We start from the raw sequence: 14,539 nt of genomic DNA, 5'->3' as shown, positions 1-14,539 counted from the left end.
TTTTCAGGAGGGTGGGGATGGCTGTGCTAGCTAGCGCCATTTCTCTGAGGTTCTGCCCAGCCTGCCCTCCAGCTTGGAAAGGCCACTTACTCCCCTCTGGCACTGGGCCTGAGGCCAGGTCAGCTCCATGCAGTCCAGCGCACACTCCAAGTCAGCCCAATCATCTGGCTACTCAGAGCTTTGCTGCTCTGAAAGGAGCTCAGGGTCCAGGGAGTGTTGAATGAGAGCCTGCTGTGTACCCAGCTCCCTGCTGGTGCTGTGGGGAGATAGAAAAAAAAATAAAGAAAGCCCTTGCCTTCAAGGAATTGTCAGACTGTTTAGGGAGACAAAATCCATACAAGCAGTGGTTCATGTTTTTCAGCCTGGGTTGTGTGTCTACTTCCAGGCGATGACCTCATTTAATCTTTACAACAGCTCTTCAATGTGGTTGTTATTGTCTTCACCTGACAGCCAAGGAAAACAGGGCCCTGAGAGGTTAAGTAACTTGTCCAAGGTCACACTGACAGTGGAAGAGCTGAGCTGAGCTCTGCCCTGAGTTCACTGGCTCGAAGTCTTATACTACCTGTTGTGGAATTGGAGAGGAAGCAGGGATAGCTTCATGGTGCAGGGCATTGTCCTCTCTCCTTTCTCCTAACTAAGACTGAGTTCTCCTTCTTTATTGGAAGAATATACCTATATAGCATAGTGGCTAAGACACTTGCCTGCTAACCAGACGGCTGGCAGTTCAAACCCACCAGACACTCCTCGGAAGGAAGGTTGGGCAATCCTACTTCCGTAGTGATACTGCCTCGGAAACCCAAGGAGGGGTCACTATGAGTCGGGGCCGACTCGACAGCACATAACAACAACAACAACAACAACATACCTGTGTTGGGGAGCTCTGGTAGCGTAGTGCCTAAGACACTTGACTGCTAACCAGAAGGCTGGCGGTTCAAACCCACCAGCCACTCCTCGGAAGGAAGGTTGGGCAATCTACTTCTGTAGTGATATTGCCTCAGCAACCCAAGAAGGGGTCGCTATGAGTTGTGTCTGACTCGACGGCACATAACAACAACATATCTGTGTTGAGCAAATCTAGAGGTGCTTGTTGCACATTGGGGAGTATGGAAGTGGAGTGCAGGTGGGTGGCTTTCTCAGTTTAGGTTCCATTAAAAGCAAAACCAGAGACTAGGACTTGGGTGCAGGTGGTATATTTGGAAGAGGAATCTCAGGAAGCAGGAAGGCAGGAGTGGGAAGAGTGAGACAGGAAAAGAGAAAAGCCCATGGAAAGGAGAGTTATAATAGAAACCAGTATGGGCAACAGGGCTCCATTCCCCTGAAATGTCCTAGAACTGTTTCCCTGAAAGATGGAAGGCTGGGATGTTTATCAGTGGGCACTCATCCCATCAATGGGGGTTCCCCCATGGGGTGATCACTCTCTGTCCTCTGGATTGCACATGCCCATGAGCCAAGTGGTCATCAGTGGCATCAGGACCAAAGTAGAAAGATTGTCAGGAAGAACTTGTGGGCTCTGAGCTTGTGAAGAACTGTCCACTAATATGTGCAGCAGGGCCAAGATGTGGCTTTTGCATCTGGTCCTGTGCAACCACCTTCTGGGCACCAGCTGCTCCACGGAAGAGTCTTGGCTCAGTGACCCAGGTCACTGCATATGTTACCAGTTGCCACCAAGTTGACTTCAACTCATAGTGACCCCATGTGTGTCAGAATAGAACTGTACTCCATAAGATTTTCAATGGCTGTTTTTTCAGAAGTAGCTCACCAAGGAACACTCTGGACTTAAAACTCCAACCTTTTGGTTAGCAGCCAAGTGTACATTAACCATTTGCAGATGGGCAAGCTTTATTGAGCTGTTTCCTGCAGGTGCCCAACTAGGTGCCCTAGGGTGCACTTGTGAGGCAAGAAGAAAGGCATAGGAAGAGGAGAAGGAAAAGAAATTTACATACACCTAATTCATTTTGGAGGAGCTCTGGTGTATAGTGCCTAAGGCATTTGACTGCTAACCAGAAGGCTGGCAGTTCAAATCCACCAGCCACTCCTTGGAAAGAAGGTTGGGCAATCTATTTCTGTAGTGATACTGCCCCAGAAACCCAAGGAGGGGTTTCTATGAGTCAGGTCTGACTCGACGGCACATAACAACAACAACAACAACAACAGCAATTCATTTGGGGAGTTCTGGTGGAATAGTGCCTAAGGCTTTTGACTGCTAACCAGAAGGCTGGCGGTTCAAATTCACCAGTCACTCCTCACAAGGAAGGTTGGGCAATCTACGTCCATAGTGTAACTGCATCAGAAACCCAAGAAGGGGTCGCTATGAGTCGGATCTGACTCGACAGCAGTGAGTTGAGTAATTCATTTTGCTTATGGTCAGCTTTGTTACCTAAATACCCCCACCCCCCACTCCCACCTGACTGACAAGCTTCTCAAAGGCAAGGCTAAATCTGGACCATCTGTGTCCTCCCAGCACAGGGTCTGGCACAGAGGAGACATCTAGGGAATCAACACTGAAAAAACTGGCCTGTGATAAAGACCCAGCTTAGGCTCTTGTCTGCCAAAGGTTGAGTGTGGGTACCAGGGTGCACTTCAGACTGCCCTGGGTCTTTGAGGAGGGGCAAATGAGGAGTGCAGTCATCCTTCCTTGGCTCTGATTGTGAGCCTCTGACTTGGACCTCTGGCTCATAAAGCCCTGGGTCCCCTCCCCCTCCCCCTTTTCCTTTTCCACTTGATTACTTATCTCTAGGATGAAGTGGTTTCAGCCTGCCAAGTGTTTTGGGGAAAATATCCCATGTAAGAAAGACACATTCCCTCTATAAACTTGTATTGTGTTTTTGATTGTCTCCCATAAAGGAAGAGATGTATCTTCCAGTTTATGTTTACGGCTGTGTAGCTGGGGGGGAAAAAAAAATCAATTCCTTCACTCTACAGCTTTCCAGCCAAACTTCCCCCAATAGGCACTCTACTGGGCCAACAGGCTGATGCCCAGAGCTCAGGGCTGGAGGCTCGTCTGCTGTCTGTGAGCAACCAGGAGGGACTGCAGCTTGGCCTGGCTGTGGGCCTGGCATAGGTTGGCACAGGAAGGGACTCCTTATCTGTGCTTGGCTCCGGAAGGCAGAGGTTGGCTGAGGGAATGGGGCCCTTTCTCCAAGTGGGAAGGTTGGAAGGGAAACAGAGGGTAGACCCAGCCTGGGGCAGTCTCGGCCTGTACCACCCCCTCCACCAGGCCCAATGCAGCCTCTGATGGAGGCAGCAAGGACCTTGTCCCCACTAGTTTCATGTGCTGCCACCTCCTATCTGAAGCCCTTCTGATTACTTCTTTCTGGAACCTCTGCCTAGGCTTCTCCTCTGTCTGGTTTGGAGCTATGGCTGCCTGGTGGTGACTCTCCTGTTAGAACATTCCAGTCAAATTCTAGCTCCTCCCTTCCTCACTATCTGACCTTGGGAAAGTTACTTAACCTTTGAGAGTAGCAGTTTCTTCAGCTCTCAAATAGCAGGTAATTTTTCTTTTTTAATTGTGCTTTAGGTGCAAGTTTACAGAGCAGAGTTTGTTTTACATTCAACATTACGTGTACATTTGATTTCACTCCCCAGTTACCATCCCCAACCCTAACCCACTCTCCTCCCCTCCCTGCTCAGTAACCCCCCCACCCCATGCCCCTCATAATTACACACTCTTGTGTGTCCTGCATTTCCTCCTTGAGAAAGTTGCCCGTCTGGTGCCCTGTGGCTGATTGCTCCAATGGATGCATCTCCACAGAGTATGTGGGTGCGTCACTCTGGATTGAATGGTCTGCATATACATCTGGTTTACTATTGGGCTGAGAGCCAGCCTCTGGGAGTGAGTTTTATTCCAGGCCCAAAGTGTATCCCAGGACCATAGTTTTGGGGGTCCCACCAAACTTCATTCTATCAGTACTTCGGGTCATTATTGTGTTTTTGGATTTTGTTTCACGTTTTGCCTCCTACTCTATCCAGGATCTCCAGTTTTGATCTTTTCCTAAGTGGTTGGCATTGGTAGCCGGGCACCATCTAGTTCTTCTGGTCTCATGGTCCATCATGTCCTAGGGCTGATTGTTTCCAAATGTCCTTGGTTTTTTTTTTTTTTTTTGCACTCTTCTTTGCTTCTGATGATAGAAGACCATTAGCTACATCTTAGATGGCCAAAATAGCAGCCAATTTTAAGGATTAAATCAGATCACTATGTTTAAAACCCTAACTCTCTTTCCTGTTTTATTGTTCTCCACACCATCTAATGTACTATAATTTAAGGTGTTTAATGTTTGTCTGGAGTCCCTGGGTAGTGCCAACAGTCAATGCATTTGGCTACTAATCAAACAGTTGGGGGTTCATGTCCACTCAGAGGTACCTCAGAAGAAAGGCCTGATGATCTGCTTCTGAATAAATCAGCCATTGAAAAACCTATAAGGCACAGTTCTACTCTGACACACATAGGGTTGCCATGAGTTGGAATCAACTCAATGGCAACTGGTTAACTGGTTTGTCTGTCTGCCATCTCTAGAATGTAAGCTCCAGGAGGGCAGAGGTCTTTGTGCTTTGTTCACTGCCGTATGCCTGGATGATAACAGTGCTTGGCACAGGGAGGAGGCTCTGCCAAGGCTAGTTATTGAACTGGGACAATAGTGCAGGTGGAGCTCACAGCCAGGACCTGAGTGAGGAAGTGAGAATGTTGACTTTGCTTTTTAACATTTCAGAGTCCCTGATGTGGCATTTTGGGCAGAGTAAGCACCATCCATGCTTCCATGGTTGCCTATGCATCTGTCCTTAGCACTAGACAGGGAACTCTTTAGGGACAGGGACTGTGTCTTGCTGTCCAGGGTCTCCAGTGCTAGCAAGGGGCTTGTTCCAGGAGGGCACTCTGAGTGGCCACATCCTCTCACTGCAAGAGTCCAGAGAACGGATGTCTTTGGCCTCTTAAGAGGGTAGTTTTAGTCTAAATCGTTCTGGAGGTTATATGCTATGGGCTGCCCAGCCTCTGTCATCAAAGGAGCAGCCAATGACCTAGTCCCAGGTCACTGGGACACACCAGCTTACCCCGTGGCTCATATTGACCTCAGTTATATGGTTCCTGTTTGCTGAACAGGTCTGAGTGTGAGGTGGTGTGGTGGTGGTGAGTGCAGCAGGGAGGCAGGGACTGGCTCCAGTGTCTGACAGACATGACTTGATTTCCAGAGAATGGCTTGGGCCAGACCCAATCTCTTGAGGCTCATTTTTTACTTCTGTGGAATGGGTGTTGGATGGAGATTATGAGCGAGAAATGAGGTCTCGGTGGGCCACCACTCCCAGAGTGCCCCTGAGCTTGCCACAAGTCCCAGCAGTCACCCCTAACATGTCTCTACCTTTCCCTAAACAGTTCCTTCCTCACCTTTTATTTCCTCTTTTTCTTGTGACAGGTTTGTGAGAAAGCCATGGGGAGTTAATGTGCCCATTTTAAAGATGGAGAAATTGAGGCTGGGAGAAGTAAAAACCATGTCTGGAGGTCTCCTGGCAGCCTGGGCCAGACAGAAAGGTCTTCTACCCACCACACCAGCCCTGCCATGGGCTATAAGGGCCTTGAGGATACTTACCTAGGCCTCTTCTGCAGTGAGGCCTGGGGCTGCCCCTGCCTCCTGCCTCAATGTTGGCCCGGATGGGTGGCTCGCAGGTCTCTTCTGCTTCTGCCTTTTAATTGCTTGGAAACAGGGCTGGCGGCGGGGGAACAGCTCTGCTACTGCTGGTCTCATGACTGGAGGCTTTTGTTTGTTCACAGAATCATATTTTTACACTCAGGCTTCCGCTAATTTATGCCGCATACTGAGCTCTCCCTTGCTGAAGATCGGTTTGAAGGGAGTAGGGAGTCAATTCCTGGGTTTATGTAGTCATCTCAGAGCCAAGCCTATCAGAAGCCAAGCAGGGGATAAATTAACAACAGAAAAAGTAATAATAGCCAGGCTCTGTGTTTATTTTCTGGAGGCTCCCTTCTTTGATGGGGCCGCCTGCTCCCTTAGCGCACCCACCAAGGGAAGCTTCGCTGGGAAAATTAAACAGCTCCTCATTTAGGAGGGAGCAATCATCCCTGCGCTAGTTGCTTCTCAGCACTTATGGGGGCTCATCCCAGCTCAACTCCAAGGGGAGAGGGAGGGTAGTGGGGAAGACTCAGAGCATGGCTCTCAGGGCACGTGCCAGCGCACACACACGGACACATGGAAACCACCTCGGGCTGTACAAAAATGGTGATGATCAGGTGCAGAGCTACAGCATCCTGTAGGAACAGTCATGGAGGACTTGCTGGAGGAAAGCACCTGGGGATCTAAGACTGAGGAGGGGTAGTCTGAGCCTGATCCATAGTGGGCCAAAGGCAGGGACCCACCCAGCATGGCTGTGAAGGAGGGAAGTAGGAAGAGGGCCAGCATGTTGACTGGGGCCTCATTTTAGAGGTCTAGACTGTTGGAAAATCTCTCTTGGGATGGGCTCTGCCTCTGAGAGTGAGGTTTGGGGCAAAAACTTTTGTCCCAACTGCAAAGAAATCAAGAGCTGGAGCTGGTGAGAAGATCTGGGAGGAGACCCAAGAATCCTGAAGGGCCCAGTAATATAAAACAATAATAACAACAATAAAACAGTTGCCATGGAATCAGTTCTGACTCATGGCAACCCTATGTGTGTCAGAGTAGAACTGTGTCCACAGAAGTTTCAATGGCTGGTTTATTTGGAAGTAGATCATCAGGACTTTTGTCCAAAGTGCCCGTGGGTGGACTTGAACTTCCAACCTTGCAGTTAGCAGCCATGTGGATTAATGATTTGCACCACTCATAGACTCCAGTAACATAGTTGTATCTTAATTAGTAACTGAGTCAGGAATGGCTGGAATAACCCCTCTAGAAGGTCAAGTTCAGGCATACAAGGTTGTAAGAGCAGAGAGAAGGAGAAGAGCAAGAAAGGGGAGAGAGAACTATGGCAGGTACATAGTAGCTACTCAGCACATGTTTTATTTTTGGCTCTCCCTTTAATGTGGCTGCCTTGCCATGCCACCTACCATCAGCACCACTTTTTCTGGTGGGCACATGTTGATTGCATCTACCCACCTCTGCATCTTCCCATCCCCTCAGTCTCTCATCCATCATCCACCCCTTCACTCATCTACCCATCCATCTACCACCCACTTATCCACTGCCCACCCACCCTTTATCCAGCCATTCAACCACCCATCTATTTATCCACTATTCATCCACCCATTCATTAACATCCAGCCACCAGTCAGCCAGCTCCCTGCGTAACAGGGATGGAAAAACAGACAAAGGAGCCTAGCAGCACAGAGCTCACCACCAGCAATCTGGCTGGCTGCCTGAAGACCTCTTAAGATGACATCTACCTTGGGAAAGTTCTCATGGCCTGGCTGTCAGCCTTGGAGGCACAGAAACCTGCTTGGGTGAACTGGGTACTAAGGAGATTCATCTCTCTGTGACAGACTCACATTTACCAAGCTTACAGGAACTGATATATATATATATATATATATATATATATATATATATATATATATATATATACACTCACACACACACACTCTGGTGCCAATTTATTAATTTATAATAAGAAATGCAACTCAAGTGAAGCGGATGTTTGCCTTGGCAAAGTATAGTTTCTCCCAGTAGGCAAGCTACATAGGAAGTCAAATTATAATGAAAATGCTGGGTTAGGAATGCACAATGAGAAATAGAACTTCTAAGGGCTTGGGCTATGGGTATATGCCAAGAAGCATCGTCTCTTCCTAAGAACATGTTAAAAGATGATCAGAAGGCCCCTGGTGAACCTGGATTAGAGCACTGGGGTGAGGCAGGAGGGTAGTTGTATGATTTGCTAACATTGCACCCACTCCACCCGATGCAGGTGCCCCACCACAGCACCAGTCCTGTTCCAGGTGTCCTCTAGGCCAAGGGTCAACAAGCTATGGCTCTTGGGCCTGTGAACTAAGAATGGTTTTTACATTTTTAAATGATTGGATTTTTTTTAAAGAATAGTGTTTTATAACATAAGAAAATTATGTGAAATTCAAATTTCAGTGCCCCAAAATAAAGTTTTAATGAAATACAGCCACTCTCATTCATGTATTGTCTACTGCTGCTTTTGCTCTATAACCACAGAACTGAGCAGTTGCAATAGAGATCATACAACCTGCAAAGCCTAAAGTATTTACTATCTGGTCTTTTAAAGAAAACATTTGCTGACCCTGCTCTGGGCCAATCCCTTACCCTTCTGTGGGCTTTATGCCTTTACTGAATTGCTGACACCCTCCAGCCCTGTTGATCTGAGATTATTCACAGGTCACCTGGACTGTGGAAGCTGCTCAAGTTTACCAGTAAGGCATTTCAGGCAATCTCTTGATTCACACACATACTGGCCCACCATAACCAGTGTGGGAAGATACAATCAGCTTAGCCCCCAGTGGGGTCCATCACAGTATGACAAATTGACAAATGGCTAGTGGATCCACCCACTTAGCCACTCTCTGGTGGCGTAGTGCCTAAGGCAATTGACTGCTAACCAGAAGGCTGAAGGTTCAAACCCACCAGCCACTCCTCGGAAGAAAGGTTGGGCAATCTACTTCGGTAGTGATACTGCCTCAGAAACCCAAGGAAGAGCCGGTTGCTTTGAGTTGGATCTGACTCTACGGCAGTGAGTTTGCTTGTTTTGTTTAATCAGGTTGTATGTGTGTATATGAGGTAGGGGTAGGTGGGTGACTTCACAACTCAAACTCCCACTATGTTTAAACTTTACTCAGAGGTAATCTCTCAGCTGGTGAGAAGGCCACGGTTCCTTGGGATCAAATTTTCAGTGCCAGGGTCAGGCTGCCTGTGTTCAGTGAGAATTTCCTCTGATTGAGAACAAACAATACAACCTCCACTCTGTGGCCTTCCTCTGCCTCCAGACTGTGGAGTATGTCTGAAGTCCTCAAGAGCCAGCTGTATGGGAGAGAGAAGAAAAAAACAGAAAAGAGAAGGAGAGGGAGGAGAAAGGGAGAGGGAGCAGGAGACAGAAAGAGAAGGAGGGAGGGGTGGAGAGAGATTCACAGCCCAGTGGGAAGCATTCAGATGGTAGTGCTCTGGGCCCATTGATTCATTCTTTCAAGGCGCCTTTGTCCTGAGCCTGGAAGGAGTGGGCGGCTTGTCTGGGAGTGCCCAGTAGCGATGCAGGCACAGCTGGGCCCTCAGTCCACAGCCCTCTAGGGCACTGCCTCCTACAGTCTTGCCTCCCAGCTGGGACTTATTTTTCTGGTTCCCTGGGTGGGGCTGGGGAGACTATGCAGGGCGCAGCTTGAGCTTGAAGGGATTCAGGATGGCAGATCCCTCAAAACTGGAGAAAGGTTGATTTGCTAAAGCCAGTGGCCCCAGAGGCTAGCTATGAGCCTGGCTTAGTGGCTTGTTGTTGCTGTTATTATGTGCCGTCAAGTTGGACCCGACTCATAGCAACCCCTCCTTGGGTTTCCGAGGCAGTATCACTACGGAAGTAGGATTGCCCAACCTTCCTTCTGAGGAGTGGCTGGTGGGTTTGAACCGCCAGCCGTCTGGTTAGCAGGCAAGTGTCTTAGCCACTATGCTACCAGAGCTCCCTTAGTTAGTGGCTTAGCTGGTCTCAAACACCAGACCCCAGGGTGGGTAGTGCAGACCACACAGAGATGCCTGGACAAAGAGGGGCCTCAACCCCAGCATCTGAGACCCCAGCTTCTGGCAACATCTGTCTCACCCAGCCAGGCTTCCAGAGGCCAGGGGCAGAAGGCTAATTAAGCAAAGAGAGAAACCAAAAAATTCCTAACACACTGCCATGGAGCCAATTCCATTTCCTAGTGACTCCCATTGGGTTTCCAAGGCTGTAAATCTTTGCAGAAGCAGACTGTCTCATCTTTCTTCCATGGATCAGCTAATGTACTTGAACCACCGACTTTTTGGTTAGCAGCCAAATGTTTTACCCACTACACCACCAGAGCTCCTTAAGCAGCAAACTACATTTAAAACAAGATGTTGACTCTAAAGTACAATGCCTTTCCTATACTGGCATTGGGAGCTCTGGTGGCATAGTGGCTAAGGCATTTGACTGGTAACCAGAAGGCTGGTGGTTCAAACCCACCAACCACTCCTCAGAAGGAAGATGGGACAATCTACATCTGTAGTGATACTGCCTCGGAAACCCAAGGAGGGGTTGCTATGAGTTGGGTCCGACTTCATGGCAGTGTGCTTTTTTTCTTTTTTTTTGTACTGGCATAGACCTTTCAAACTGAAAGCACCTGCCCCTCCCAATTTTAAAGAGGGAGAAGCCACGGTCTGCAGATTAAAAAGAGATAAGTGGTCAAGCCAGGGACTACCTCAGGCCTCTTAACCTCCAATCCAGAACTTCGGTACCTATAAGGAGGCAACATAGCATAGGGTTTTAAACTCAGTCTGGTGTTAGAAATCCATGAGTTCAATGCCACCTCCACACCTGGACAGTGTGCGTCTCCATCCCCTTTATAAAATAAGAATGCTATAGAGAGCACTGGTAGTCCCTGAATGGCACAAATAATTGAGTTAGTAACCAAAAGGTTGGAGGTTCAAACTCAACAAGGGGCACTTTGGAAGAAAGGCCTGGTGACATATTTCTGAAAGATGACACCTGTTGAAAAGCTTACATAGCACAGTTCTACTCTGACCCACATGGATCCCCGTGAGTCAGAACAGACTTGAGGGCAATTAGCTTTTGTTTGTTTGATTTAGAGAGAACCCACCGCATTATTCCTTTTTTTTTCGAGGAATAAACTATACTTCTTGTAAATTGCCCAGCTTATAGAAGGTGGCCAAAGTGGGCTAACATGCAGAAAGTCTCCACAGTGCGCTATACCCTACAAATTGAAGATAACCCAGACTTTCTCTGCAAAGAGACTCTAGATTATGGGGGAGATATATAAACTCTCCATCCAAAATAATCAGGTGAATTGGTGCAGAAGATATAGTGTGCTGAAGGAGTGATGAGGGGAAAGGACTCAGAAGAGACATTGTCATGGATATAACAGATGAGGTCAGTCCTAGAGGTGTTAGTCTTCAAGTGCACTAAGGGAGGGGAGGACATTCCAGGCAGAGAGCACAAGCAGGAAGCCCTCCCAAGTGTGTGGCTGACTCACTGGGCAGCCACTTGAGGGTTCTCCCTGCCAATTAAGAGTCCCCAACTGGCCTCCCATGGCCCCAGGCTCCTCCTACCCTCCCTCCAGCATTAACTCTGAAAAAGCAAATTGGCTCAATATTTGCTGAAACCAAACACCATTTTGCTTCAGCAAACGCTCTGATGGAAAAAATAATTTTGTAATGAGGCCCTGTAAAAGTGGTGTGGTGGGGGCATCTGACCTTCTCTAACTTTACAATGGGAAAGGAGAATCAAGATCCATAGCCCAAAGCTGATTCCTATGAGGCTGAGGTCAGACATACTTCCTCTCTGCAGTCTTTTTTTTTTTTTTTTTTCACCAATTCTAACACCAGCTGTCCCTCCCACGGCACTCTCTACTTCTCTGCTGGTTCAATTATTCATTGCAATGGCCACACAGAATTCACAGCCCATACTCACAGTTATGAGATTTATTAAATTATCAGGTTAAAATTCAGGATCAGAAATGACTCAGGAAACAGTTTTTTGGTCAGGACACCTTCTTCTTAGCCATGCCCACAGGCAGGCCCTTGGTCCCTCAGTCCCTCAGTCCCTCAGCCCCACCTCTATCTCACTTGGGCAAGTATTACAAAGCTCTTTAGTTCCATTGATAAGTGCCCAGAGGCACCCCACTCACCAGGAAGTGTCAGCTCAAAGATGCTCAGCTCACTCATTCCATAGTTTGGTATACCCACTGTAACTGCCTTGCACCATGGGAAGCCCAACACACCATCTCATGCTGACCTCCTGGTTCTACTGTCACCATTTCTCTGCCACTGCTTCTGACTGTGTTATGCCTTTTCCAGTGTTATACGTTCTCTCTCTCTCTGCCTCCTGGGTCTAGAAGTTTCTCAGCACAGGGACTCCAGGTTCAAAGGATCTACTTTGTTTCCTGTTTTTCTTGATGGTACTGAAGACCCTCTGTCTGTCTCTGGGATGACTCGTTTTAAGCCTAGTGGAATGGTGAAACTGAACAATCCCTTTGTTAGAGTTCCGTAACACCTTATTTGCATGGTTTCACCCTACAAATGTCTAATGCACTTTATTTGCATTACTAACAAGCTATCCAATCCCCTTGGTGAGCCACAAACACCTCATTTGCATCGTCCCAACCAGTTATTTGGTGGGAGTTACAAGACCATGGTGAGAAAGGCCATATAAAATGATCCATCACCCCACAGACCCCAAGTTAAACAGACTTGGAATCTGGGATTATCTGGCACCACAAATTGCCAGAAGAGTTAGAAAAGGAGTAGGAGGATAAAGGAGCTCAGCCCAGGAAAACTGTAAGAGCCTTTTTCATTGTCCACCATCCCTCCTCCAGGCAGCCTTCCCAGCCTTTACTTTGATAGGCACACATAAGACCATCCTCCCCCAACATACTACAATCATCTCACATTCACATCTGAGCACACACCTTTCTCTCACATCCCCAGTACACAGCCACACACGGTCACAGCCACACACTTCTCCGAGCACATAGAGACCCAAACTTCTGATCACAGTACCTGTTTTCGTGCACACTCACACGAACACACTAGGCTGTTTTGGGCATTTCCTTGGGCCATTGCTGCTTCTGACAACCTCCTGGGTGCTGAAGCACAGAAAGGTTGGAGACTCTGGATACAAAAATGATCTTAGCCTTCTATTTGCCACTGTCTGCTTCCTCCTAGGTTGGGAGTGCACATAGATGCCCTATCCATCCCTGGCCATTTGCTGAGCCCAGGAGGATTAGTCACTCCTGCTCTGACCCTGGGATCACTCGAAGAGGCAAGTGGAGGTAAGCTAGGTACCTTCTGTAGCCAGAGCCCAGGGCACATCATATGGGAGGCAGTAGAAGCCAGTGTGTTTGGTTCAGAGGTGCCTGAGGATGAAATAATGTCACTGTCAGGCTCCATGGAGATGTAATTGGGTCTGATGAGCCTTGACTTGCTGGTGTTTGTCTTCCTCAAACCCCTGCATGCTGCTCTCTGTACGTCCAGCTCTCCACAGCCCTGGGCATAACCTCAACTAGGGACAGACTCCAGAGAAGGAACAAAGACAGGGATGGGGCAGAGACCCAGTTCTAGAATCAGAGAAAGACTGCATGTCAGAATACATGATGGCCTCCAGGTTCCAGAATTAAATTAGGACATCTGGACTTGATGTCTGTGTCTATGTCCCTGCCTCCCCTGTCTGTCCCAACCTCAGAGACCCCTGCTCAGCGGTCAAAAAGGAGGGGTGTCATACCTCTGGCAAGAGTTGAGTCACACGCATAACCTGTCACCTCCCAGAGCAGGTTGCACTCAGGCTGCTGAGATGTGCTGGTTATTTTTGTGCGTAAAGGTGTGATGTCACAGGTACAGGGACTTCCTGGCTCCTAGGGGGTGCGGCAGCTGAAAGAGGAGGCCAGGTTTGCTGAGCTCAAATGGTCTATCAGTGCCGGTGTCCAGGCCCACTATCAGCTTCCTCCTGCCATCAGCTTGCTTGTTCTGCAAGGGACAAGGAAGGGAGTCCAAGCACATTCTGACATTACAGTGTGCCTGACCTGCACTTGAGTGCTCTAGGGACAGGGCCAGAAGAAAGAAGAGACCTAGACACTCAACTGGCTAGGAAGATGTCTCCCACAGGGTGGAGTGTGGTCAAATGTCCCACCCTGAGTCCACAGAGATTCCAAGATGAGGATTATCCATGGTGCAACAGTGGTCAGGGGAGCTGAGGAAGAGGAGAATTTGGACAAAAGGAAGGACATTCTGGTGGAGGGCGGTGGGGTGGTGCAAGCCAAATCTCACCAAAAAAAAAAAAACCAAACCAAAACCCCTTGCCATCAAGTCGATTCTGACTCATGACAACCCTGTGTGTTACAGAGTAGATCTGCTCCATAGGGTTTTCTTGGCTGTAATCTTCAAAGAAGCAGATTGTCAGGACTTTCTTCTGTGGCACAGGGTGGGTTCAAACCACCAACCTTTAGATTAGTGGTCAAGAACAAATTGTTTGTGCTACCCAGGAACCTATGCCAAGGCTTCAAAAAGAAAAACAAAAAACAAAACTCACTGACATGGAATTGATTCTGATTCATAGTGACACCCACTGGGTTTCCAGGCATGTAAATCTTTACTGAAGCAGATTGCCCCATCTCTCTTCCATGGAGCAACTGGTGGGTTTGAACCATGTACCTTTTGATTAGCAGCCAAATGCCTTAACCACTGTAACACCAGAGCTCCTATAAGCCAAGGCTTAGAGGCCAGGACAACAGTTAACACTTCCTGAGTGCTTACTGTTTGCCAGGCATCATTCCAAGTGCTTTTGCATGGCTAAGTTTATGTAATCCTCACAACAACTAAGGCACAGAGAAGTTAACTAACTTGCTCAAGATCACACAACAAGTAAGCAGCAAAGCTAG

Source organism: Orycteropus afer, unplaced genomic scaffold (genome assembly GCF_000298275.1).
Source record: "Orycteropus afer afer isolate SDZICR_OR568_19922 unplaced genomic scaffold, OryAfe1.0 scaffold00233, whole genome shotgun sequence".
NCBI classification, from domain to species: Eukaryota; Metazoa; Chordata; class Mammalia; order Tubulidentata; family Orycteropodidae; genus Orycteropus; species Orycteropus afer.
This window is presented reverse-complemented; position numbering follows the sequence as displayed.